Here is a 12,287-nt window from a genome sequence, read left to right as displayed (position 1 = left end):
TACTTCTAATAGTTCGTAGCCTTAACGTTTGCATGTAACAACTTATAACAGCCCATCCAACATACAACACATTGCATAATCTTAATTATCATTAATCTTCCAAGTTCAATAACGACAACGTGTCAAAACAGTCCGCACCTTACAACAAATAGTGTACATACGATTATGCCACATCCAATTTATTCTTGTTAGCCTATAGTCATATTACTTCGTCGAAACGATTCTATAACAGCCCAACCACTATCACAACATGATGTATACTCTTAACTATAATTATTTTTTCCAACTTGATGAAAACAACAAGTCCAAAACAGTCCATTACCACAACATGTCCAAAACAGTCCAATAACATGTCCAAAACAGTCCCTAAACAATGTTCGGAATTCTTGCAAACGTTTACGAACATTCTAAGCAAACCACATATGATTCTTACACATTTTTTCGTGTCTTCTTTTCATATAATTTCAGTAGGTTATGACCAGCTATCCACACGACAAGTACAACATCAATTCATACGCAACTAAACTACATCGTCATTTCCACAATCCTTACAACAACTCACAAACGACTTTAGTTTAGACTCCAACCATTAAACACCTTCATTCCATCATAAAATACATGATAATAACAATCAAAATATCATGTAAAAACAGTTCACTAACTTCCTCACAAAACAGTCCACAAACGGTTTCAACATGCTTCAACATCACTTCACATAAAATCATAGATTCAATCATTTTCATACTAACATAACTTCACCTTTAACCTTCCAATTCTTTTCATTCTTTTTACCATGAGATATATGATATTAACAACCATATTTATTAAAGAAAATCAGTCCATTAATTCCACCAAAACAGTCCCTATGGCCAACTAACATTCCAACACCAACTTTCATGATTTTATGCATGCGATTCATGTTCATCAAGTTACAACCATACTTCAACATCAACACATATAACCCCTTAACTACTATCATGTTCCAAAATCAACACACATCATTTCATGTATACAACTTATATTTACTCATCTACATCACCCTTAATACAAGCAAAAGAAGTTAGATCTTACCTTGACAACTTGACTTCTCTACTTGGCTAGAGTTTGTGATTTGAGATGAAAATGGTTCTTGTTGCTCCAAAGACTATCTTCACGTTATAGGGACATTCTAAAGGGTTGAAACACCTTGGAAAATAATTTATGGATCAAGACTCAAAGGGCTCAAAAATCAGTCCCTTGGCCGAGACTTTCTCTCTCTAGAATTAGGTTTTTCTTTCTTTGTGTTGTGTAGTAGAAATGAATTGTGATGGCTGATCTCTTGGTCATTATTTGGTTCAAATATGATGCTTACAAGTTGGTCCCATGCTCCACTTATGGCATGAGTCATTCCATTAACTTTACACTTAAATTGTTTCTAATTCTTTCCCTTCACTTTCGGCTAGCCTACTTCCCTTGTCTCTCCTTTCTTCATTCTTTCCAATTGTTTACAAGACAATTGTAAGTGTGGTGAATGATTCATACATCACCCTTTGTCTGTTGTAATCATGCTAAGATGGATGAGCAATATTTAATGTAAAGTGATCCCTCCACCATGTGATGTCTTCCTAAAATAATGTATACTTTCATAAAGTAGTAGATGCTCAAATATTCAATTGTACGCTCCAACGTTTCTCCTCCAAATTTCAGTTTTATGGCCGAATATAACTTGTATTTTCCTTCCAATTTAATTGTCCACAATATATTGAAAATGTAGTGGATGAATCAACATTTAATTGCACATTTGTATGTCTTCCATTAGCCTTATTTTAGATGACTTTGAGTCATCCTTTTTACCTTGGACGTTTGATACTCTTGTTGGCTCATTATTGTCACAAATTTTTACTTAACACCACAATTAAGTAGTTCCTAATCTCCAATAACATTTTTACACTAAGTAAAATCTTTAACCGATTAGGTCTAGTTTAGAAATTAAAAATCTGAGGTTTCTACCTCACGTCGATTCCTTCGCGAATAACTCGACGTATAAAATACGGGGTCTAACATTCTCCCCCCCCCCCCCCCCCCTTTAGAACATTCGTCCTCGAATGTTGAATTGGTCCAGTAAAGTCCTATAGGAATTTTGGGGAAGTCTCCCTTATCGTTATTACATACAGTTCATCAGGAAATTAATATAGTCAAGTGAGGAGTTGAAGTTACCTGTAGGCGTAGAGAACAAGTAGGGATACTTGTCTTTCATCTCCTCCTCGGCTTCCCAAGTCATCTCTCCCCTGTTGTTGTTCCGCCATAATACTTTGACGGAAGCCACGTCCTTAGTTCGCAACCTCCTAACCTGCCGATCAAGTATGGCTATAGGCTGCTCCTCGTAGGATAATTCTTCTGTCACTTGTACATCATCTATGGGGAATACTCTGGAAGGATCGCTTATACATTTGCGAAGCATTGACACATGGAAGACTGGATGCACTGCTTCTAAATCAGCCGGTAGGTCTAACTCGTAGGCAACCTGGCCCACTCTGCGGACAATCTGATAAGGTCCAATATATATCGGACTTAGCTTCCCTTTCTTGCCAAACCTCATAACACCTTTCATGGGTGACACTTTCAGGAATACCCAGTCACCAACCTAAAATTCTAAGTGTCGACGCCGATTATCTGCATATGATTTCTGCCGACTCTGGGCTGCTAGTAATCTTTCCTGGATAAGCTTCACTTTATCAACAGCCTGCTGAATCATATCTGGGCCTATCAACTTGGTCTCGCCAACATCAAACCAGCCAATAGGTGATCTGCACTTCCTCCCGTACAAGGCCTCATACGGTGCCATCTGGATACTCGAATGGTAGCTGTTATTATAGGAGAACTCAATAAGTGGCAAATGATCATCCCAGCTACCCCAGAAATCCATAACACAGGCCCGTAACATGTCTTGTAGTGTCTGAATGGTACGCTCGGCTTGTCCGTCAGTCTGAGGGTGAAACGCCGTGCTGAGACTCACTTGTGTCCCCAATCCCTCCTGGAAGGATCTCCAGAAGTTAGCTGTGAACTGGGCTCCTCTATCAGAAATAATAGTTGTGGGAACCCCGTGAAGTCTCACTATCTCCTTAAGGTACAACCTGGCATAATCCTCAGCTGAATATGTAGTCCTGACTGGAAGGAAATGGGCTGACTTTGTCAACCTATCAACGATGACCCAAACAGAGTCATATTTTCGCAGAGTGCGAGGTAAACCTATGACGAAGTCCATATTAATCACCTCTCACTTCCAGGTTGGAATCTCCATCTCCTGTAATAGTCCTCCAGGCTTCTGGTGCTCGACCTTAACCTGCTGGCAATTTGGACACTGAGCAACAAACTCTGCTATATCCTTCTTCATGCCATCCCACCAATACAAGCATCTGAGGTCATGATACATCTTCGTTAACCCTGGATTAATAGAATAGCGGGCACAGTGTGCCTCTCCCATCACATGTTGTCGTAACCCTGCAACCTCAGGTACACATAATCTATCGTTGTATCGTAGCACTCCGTCAGGTGCCACCTCAAATGGGATCTCTTCCTTTTTATGAGCTGCATCCCTGTGATGTACAAGGATAGGGTCCTCGTACTGGCGTCTCTTTATCTCCTCTATGATAGAGGACTCAGCAACTCCCCGAACAGAAACCCTACCATTTTCAGAATCAGCCAAACAGACTCCCAAATTAGCTAACTGGCGAATTTCACGGACTATCTCCTTCTGCTCTGTTTGTACGTCCGCCAAACTACCCATGGATCTTCGACTGAGTGCATCTGCTACAACATTTTCTTTCCCTGGGTGGTATAGAATGTCAACATCATAGTCCTTCAGCAACTCTAGCCACCGCCTCTGCCGCAGATTCAGCTCCTTCTGCTTAAAGATGTACTGGAGACTCTTATGATCTGCATAAATGTCCACATGCACACCATATAAATAATGTCTCCATATTTTTAGAGCATGAATCACCGCTGCTAATTCCAGGTCATGGGTGGGATAATTTCTTTCGTGCTTTCTGAGCTGTCGGGAGGCATAGGCTATAACTTTGCCATGCTGCATCAGCACACAACCTATTCCAACACCGGAAGCATCTCAATAAATGACATAGCCATCCGGTCCCTCATGAAGAGTTAGAACTGGGGCCGTAGTCAACTTATCTTTCAGCAACTGGAAACTCCGCTCACAAGCGTCGGTCCACTGGAACTTAGCTGCCTTCTGTGTTAGCCTTGTTAAAGGTGCTGAAATTGAGGAAAACTTCTCTACGAACCTTCTGTAATACCCTGCTAGCCCCAGAAAGCTGCGTACTTCAGTAGGTGTCGTAGGTCTAGGCCAAGTCTTCACCGCCTCAATCTTCTGCGTATCTACCCGAACGCCGTCAGCTCCAATAATATGCCCCAAGAATGCTACTGAAGTCAACCAGAATTCATATTTAGAGAACTTAGCATACAATTTCTGGTGCTGGAGCACCTTAAGTACCGTTCTCAAGTGATCTGCATGCTCCTCTTCTGATCGTGAGTAGACCAGAATATCGTCAATGAATACGATTACGAACATGTCAAGAAATGGCTTGAACACTCTGTTCATCAGATCCATAGATACCGCTGGAGCATTGGTCAATCCAAAGGACATCACTCTAAATTCGTAATGCCCGTATCGGGTCCTGAACGCCGTCTTTGGAATTTCTGCCTCCTTTACCCGCACTTGGTGATAACCTGACCGCAGGTCTATCTTCGAGAAACACTTAGCACCCTGCAACTGGTCGAATAAACTATCGATCCTGGGGAGGGGATACCTGTTCTTTATTGTTACTTTATTCAGCTGCCTATAATCAATACACATCCGCAGCGACCCATCCTTCTTCCTTACAAATAATACCGGTGCTCCCCAAGGTGATGTACTGGGCCTTATGAAGCCCTTTTCTAATAAATCTTTCAGTTGCTCCTTCAGTTCTTGTCCGTTAAGGATTCCACTATTTCTGAGGTGAAGTCATATACACGCAGTACTCCTTTTATGCCTTATGCTCTTTTACCCTTGTTGCGTACCCAGCACTGACTTCTGACTTACTCAGAATCACACCAAGTTCATCTTAATAATGGTTTATCTTATCACCTTGTCGTCGTACTACACCTTTAAGTTCGTATCTATATATTTCCCTTTTATTTTATGCTCGTACTCAATTAATTACGTCTATCTTGGGTGTTTCCTTTAGTATTCCCTTACCATTTCTCCAGTCCATATCCATCTTTTATTCTGTGCGCGAGGAATCTCATGCTACCTCTGTATTCTCTGCATAATCTCTTTCTCTTTTTCAAAACGTATTATGCTCATCCCTATGTGTTCTTATCATCCTAGTCATTTTCTAGCACTCATTCTACCTCGTTGCTCTCCTTTCTATAGTTTGGTCTTTCACAGTTCCGTCACTTATATTACTCGTATTCTCGGCTACAGATGTCATAACTTATTATTGCACTGTTATCTCGCTTTCTTCTTATTTCCTTCTTTTAATTAACTCCTTCTTTCCTTGTGCTCACTTTCACTTTCGTTATCACATAATCTCTACTCTGGACTTTCCCTATAAGACTTTATAAGTCTTTCTTATTCGTTTTATAGCTCGCCTTTATACTTTAGTCACATAGATCGCGTCATATCTTTTAGTTACTTCCTCGCTAGGCTTTACTCATTTTCATAACAATCTCGCATAATATCCTATTCGTAACCAATCCTATAGTGTAACACTTCTTAACCTTTTATCCTTTCTGGTCAACCTTACCCTTAATACCTCACAAGCTGTCTTATCAATACATTCGTATTCGTCACAATTCTTCCTCCTCCGTACTCTTGTCTCAATCATACTATTACTCCTTTTAACTATAGACTCATCGTAATTTATCCCTACTAATCAATTCAGTTGATATCTCAACATAACACTCTATTAAGATTCTCCAGCCTTTTCTAAATTATCTTAACATTTCCTTTTTACCATATTGATCTTGACCTCATAATTACTATTACCATCTATTCAGCAATTAACTTATTTCTCGAGGTCAGCCGTACTCGCAGCTTAGTCATATTCTGTCATTACTACTGACAGAACCTTTCAGGACGTATTACAAACCTACATCTCATTCTCTTTTTATTTCTAGGAAAATTTTGGCAGAGTTTCCTCTGTATTTCTTATTATCTCAAACCTGCACGCAGGAAATACCAACAATGCCTCACAGGACAAACATATATACACATATATCATATCGTATCATAGCCACACAAGGCTCCCAACTTCAAGTGAAAGGCATAAAGGTGTGGGGACTTACCTGACATATCGCACCTCGAGACGTATCTGATCCTTTAACGATCTATTCTGTTATACTTTCCTACCCACCTTCTCTTTCATCCTCCAATTTTACATTTCAATCACATCTAAATATTCTTACCTTATCCGACATGCCTCTTTCGTACCGTTACTTACCTGTGTACTTTGTAATTTCCAATATCGTCAATAGCTTCCTTCTGTCGATGTCGTTCTTCAGCTGAAATCAAAGGTTAGTACAAGGAATTTCTTTTCCTATGGCTGGGCTCTATCGCACGATCTGAGATATGAAAGAAAGGTAACATCCTAAATATCCTGTAGCTTCCTGTTTATAGATGTGGTGCACAACACACCGATAAACAAGACTCTACTAGACACGGTCTGTAGACACTCCGAGGATGAACTGCTCTGATACCACTTTTGTCACGACCCAACCCCGTAGGCCATGACTGGTGCCCGACATGGACACCCGTATACATATTCCTTAGTTACATATTCATTTCACAGCAAACTCAATATGGATCTTATAACGATCTTATCATGAAACAATACGCAAGCCGACAAGGCTGCCATCATATGGACGAATATCATATCACAGAACCCATACACAACCCACACATATGTCCACAGACCTCTAAGAGTATCAACAGTAACGTAACATATGACGGGACAGGGCCCCGTCGTACCCTTAGTCCACATAGGCATGTAAATAAATATATCCGAGAAGGATTTGTACCAAAGTCTGGACTCCGGAACAATGGAGCTCTCCAAAATAGCAGAAGGGGAAAATCCTAAGCTATCGGATCACCAAAGCGAATGTCTGCACCTGCGGGCATGAAACGCAGCCCCCCCGAAGAAAGGGGGTGGATCATAATTGAAATAAGAAGTACAGAAAATGAGTACAATAACCAGAATACCAAATACTTGCTTTCGAAACATAAATCATGCACGTCAAAATCATATATCATATCCGGCCCCATTATGGGACTCGGTGAACATGGTCGCCACCCCGTCTCTGGCGCCATAACACAGCATAACTTCAGAATATAATATATATCTCCGTAACACAACGTATCTCCGTAACACAGCGTATCTCCGTAACACAGCATAACTTCATATCATAGCATAACTTCATAACACAGTATAACTTCAGAATATACATATATATATATATATATATATATATATATATTATACCCGGCCCTTTAATGAGGGACTCGGCGAACAATACAGTGTGCACGATAACATACCCGGCCCGGGACTCGGTGAAAGATATATTGAGATTTGCACGAGCAGAGTAGTGAGAAACTATATGCAATTCAAAACATTTTTAAGGACTCAATGGAATAGTCAACACGAACCATCGTTCGCAATTTCAAATAATAATCATCTCATATACCTTTCGGATGTCCCTGTGGATTATATCAAATGGAACTTTGAAATCATGTGTACACATTAATATATATGAATCAAAGCATAATTTTATGGGAATCAAAAATCAATAGCCATCCTAGTGGCTCTAGGAATAGGAGTTTCCTTTGGATTCGTATATATATCGTATATTCATTTCACAACGATCATGCCAAAAAGAAAGAAGGGTTAGCTTCACATACCTTTAGCGCTTATTCGTCTCACAATATGTATACGCTTCCCAATAATATCTCAACCTATATTAAGATGTCAACAACTACGTTTAAGTTACGGGGATATTCAAAGCGTATTCTAACGTTAGTAACTCCTTTATAGATGTTTAGGCGACGTTTGCTCTTGTATCCAACCCAAATACATACAACCAGCCCAACATCAATAATTATATGTTCAATATCAATTCGGACAGCCCACACAATATTCCAAACAGCCCACATTCACAACATGCAATAACGATTCACATACGGCTACTACATTCTCAAGTTACTTCTAATAGTTCGTAGCCTTAACGTTTGCATGTAACAACTTATAACAGCCCATACAACATACAATACATTGCATAATCTTAATTATCATTAATCTTCCAAGTTCAATAACGAAAACGTGTCAAAACAGTCCGCACCTTACAACAAATAGTGTACATACGATTATGCCACATCCAATTTATTCTTGTTAGCCTATAGTCATATCACTTCGTCGAAACGATTCTATAACAGCCCAACCACTATGACAACATGATGTATACTCTTAACTATAATTATTTTTTCCAACTTGATGAAAACAACAAGTCCAAAACAGTCCATTACCACAACATGTCCAAAACAGTCCAATAACATGTCCAAAACAGTCCCTAAACAATGTTCGGAATTCTTGCAAACATTTACGAACATTCTAAGCAAACCACATATGATTCTTACACATTATTTCGTGTCTTCTTTTCATATAATTTCAGTAGGTTATGACCAGCTATCCACTCGACAAGTACAACATCAATTCATACGCAACTAAACTACATAGTCATTTCCACAATCCTTACAACAACTCACAAACGACTTTAGTTTCGACTCCAACCATTAAACACCTTCATTCGATCATAAAATTCATGATAATAACAATCAAAATATCATGTAAAAACAGTTCACTAACTTCCTCACAAAACAGTCCACAAACGGTTTCAACATGCTTCAACATCACTTCACATAAAATCATAGATTCAATCATTTTCATACTAACATAACTTCACCTTTAACCTTCCAATTCTTTTCATTCTTTTTACCATGAGATCTATGATATTAACAACCATATTTATTAAAGAAAATCAGTCCATTAATTCCACCAAAACAGTCCCTATGGCCAACTAACATTCCAACACCAACTTTCATGATTTTATGCATGCGATTCATGTTCATCAAGTTACAACCATACTTCAACATCAACACATATAACCCCTTAACTACTATCATGTTCCAAAATCAACACACATCATTTCATGTATACAACTTATATTTACTCATCTACATCACCCTTAATACAAGCAAAAGAAGTTAGATCTTACCTTGACAACTTGACTTCTCTACTTGGCTAGAGTTTGTGATTTGAGATGAAAATGGTTCTTGTTGCTCCAAAGACTATCTTCACGTTATAGGGACATTCTAAAGGGTTGAAACACCTTGGAAAATAATTTATGGATCAAGACTCAAAGGGCTCAAAAATCAGTCCCTTGGCCGAGACTTTCTCTCTCTAGAATTAGGTTTTTCTTTCTTTGTGTTGTGTAGTAGAAATGAATTGTGATGGCTGATCTCTTGGTCATTATTTGGTTCAAATCTGATGCTTACAAGTTGGTCCCATGCTCCACTTATGGCATGAGTCATTCCATTAACTTTACACTTAAATTTTTTCTAATTCTTTCCCTTCACTTTCGGCTAGCCTACTTCCCTTGTCTCTCCTTTCTTCATTCTTTCCAATTGTTTACAAGACAATTGTAAGTGTGGTGAATGATTCATACATCACCCTTTGTCTGTTGTAATCATGCTAAGATGGATGAGCAATATTTAATGTAAAGTGATCCCTCCACCATGTGATGTCTTCCTAAAATAATGTATACTTTCATAAAGTAGTAGATGCTCAAATATTCAATTGTATGCTCCAACTTTTCTCCTCCAAATTTCAGTTTTATGGCCGAATATAACTTGTATTTTCCTTCCAATTTAATTGTCCACAATATATTGAAAATGTAGTGGATGAATCAACATTTAATTGCACATTTGTATGTCTTCCATTAGCCTTATTTTAGATGACTTTGAGTCATCCTTTTTACCTTGGACGTTTGATACTCTTGTTGGCTCATTATTGTCACAAATTTTTACTTAACACCACAATTAATTAGTTCCTAATCTCCAATAACATATTTACACTAAGTAAAATTTATAACCGATTAGGTCTAGTTTAGAAATTAAAAATCCGAGGTTTCTACCTCACGTCGATTCCTTCGCGAATAACTCGAAGTATAAAATACGGGGTCTAACACTTGGGCCTGTATTGGCATGTGTGACATTCTTATTATCTTATGGAATTGTTGATGACTATCATAATTGATTAAAAAGGCATATTTGAAGTTGTAACTTGACAAGAGGCTTTATAAATGGGTTTTGATACTTATTATTGAGATACATAAACTGAATAAATGTTCTTACATCGCTCTCTCCTGACTGGCAAGACTAATTTCTTTCTGTATTATGTACTCTATTTTCTTATTACCTATTGTCCCCGAGGCACTCACTGAGTACGAAGTACTCAGGCATACCATTGTTGTTTTGATGGTATGTTAGGTAACGGAAAAGAGCAGGTTCTTGATACTCCAGGCGTTTAGGAAGGACTTGCTGTTGCTCCTGATTTGGTGAGCCCACACATTCATTCGTGGGACACTCTATTTATTTAATTCCATTTATTTATTTTAGTTTTCGGGCTGCGTCTCGATGGGTTAGACATTTACTCCTTATTCTTAGAAGCTCCTTAGTATGCATTCGAATGTGGGTAGAAGAAGAGTTGTCGTTTAACTATTTCGGGCACACTATCATTTTTTGGGTGAATTATTTAAATTATAAAGACTTCCGCTGATTTAATTCATATATTCATGATTTGTTACATTTAACTTATAAATTGTTGGAGGCGAATGTTGAACCTGGCGGGTTCAAGTATTATTATTCTGTTGTTTAGGTTCTTCCGATGTTGTTCATGACGTCGGATGCCGGTCACGTCTAGGGTGGGTTTTTGGGCGTGACAAGCAGTTGGTAGCATTATGTATGCTATGGTATGCACACGTCCAGATATTTCTCAATTTGTAAGCGTGGTAAGCCGATACATGTCCAACCCAGGAAAGAGGCATTGCGAAGCTGTCAAGTGGATATTGAGATATCTTAAGGGAGCTTCTGATGTTGGTCTGACCTTTCAAAAGATGGTGGAGGTATTTCAATTCCCGGTTATGTGGATTCTGACTATGCAGGGGATCTTGACAGAAGGAGGTCCACAACTGGATACATCTTTACTTTTGTTGGCAGTGCCGTTAGTTCGATATCGACTTTGCAGTCGATTGTCATTTTGTCTACGACAGAAGCAGAATACATGGCAGCAGCGGAGGCGGTAAAAGAAGATATCTGTTTGAAAGGTTTGGTGGCAGAATTGAGTTTGGTTCAGCAAGAATCAACCCTTAGATGTGATAGTCAGAGTGCTATTCATCTGATAAAAAATCAGAGATTTCATGAGCGCACTAAACACATTGATGTCAGATATCATTTTATTCGAGATGTTGTTGAAGAGGGAACTATCAAGGTCGTGAAGGTTATCACAAACGATAACGCTGCAGACATGTTGACCAAGATAGTCCGACTCGCTAAGTTTGCACACTGCAAGGACTTAGCGGGAGTACGCATCTGTTGACACCCAATTTTGTCCCGCCTCTCCTCCGAAATACCTATTTACGCTTCTAATATTTTTGGAAAATTAAAAAATATATATATTTATATTTTTTACTATAATTATTAGCCTCTTATCAATACCGGCATTTCATTATTCTATTACAGTTACCAGCCATCATTATCATTATTATTATTATTATTATTATTATTATTATTATTATTATTATTATTATTATTATTATTATTATTATTATAATTCACATCTTTATCATTTTAGCATATTTTACCAGCTTACGCACACGCATCGCATTTATATTTGCATAATTAAATAATAGTGTTCATTTACTGTGGATTTTCGAAATATTATTGCACGGCTATTACAACGCCATTTTTTATCTAAACACTAATAATTGCATATTTCATATTGAGCAATATTTTAACACAAGTTATTAAATAGGTCTTTTATTTAAATGTAGTAGCCCAATCAACTCATACTATTTTCGGACCAATTCACAAAACCAGTCCACATTTTAATTTACCTAATATCATTTAATTCACCCCAGCCCAAATAATTAACCACCATTTTCGGACCAGCCCACTCTTTTAATTTTGCCCAGCCCATATTTTA

The sequence above is a fragment of the Lycium barbarum genome, chromosome 5 (assembly GCF_019175385.1).
Source record: "Lycium barbarum isolate Lr01 chromosome 5, ASM1917538v2, whole genome shotgun sequence".
Lineage (NCBI taxonomy): Eukaryota > Viridiplantae > Streptophyta > Magnoliopsida > Solanales > Solanaceae > Lycium > Lycium barbarum.
This window is presented reverse-complemented; position numbering follows the sequence as displayed.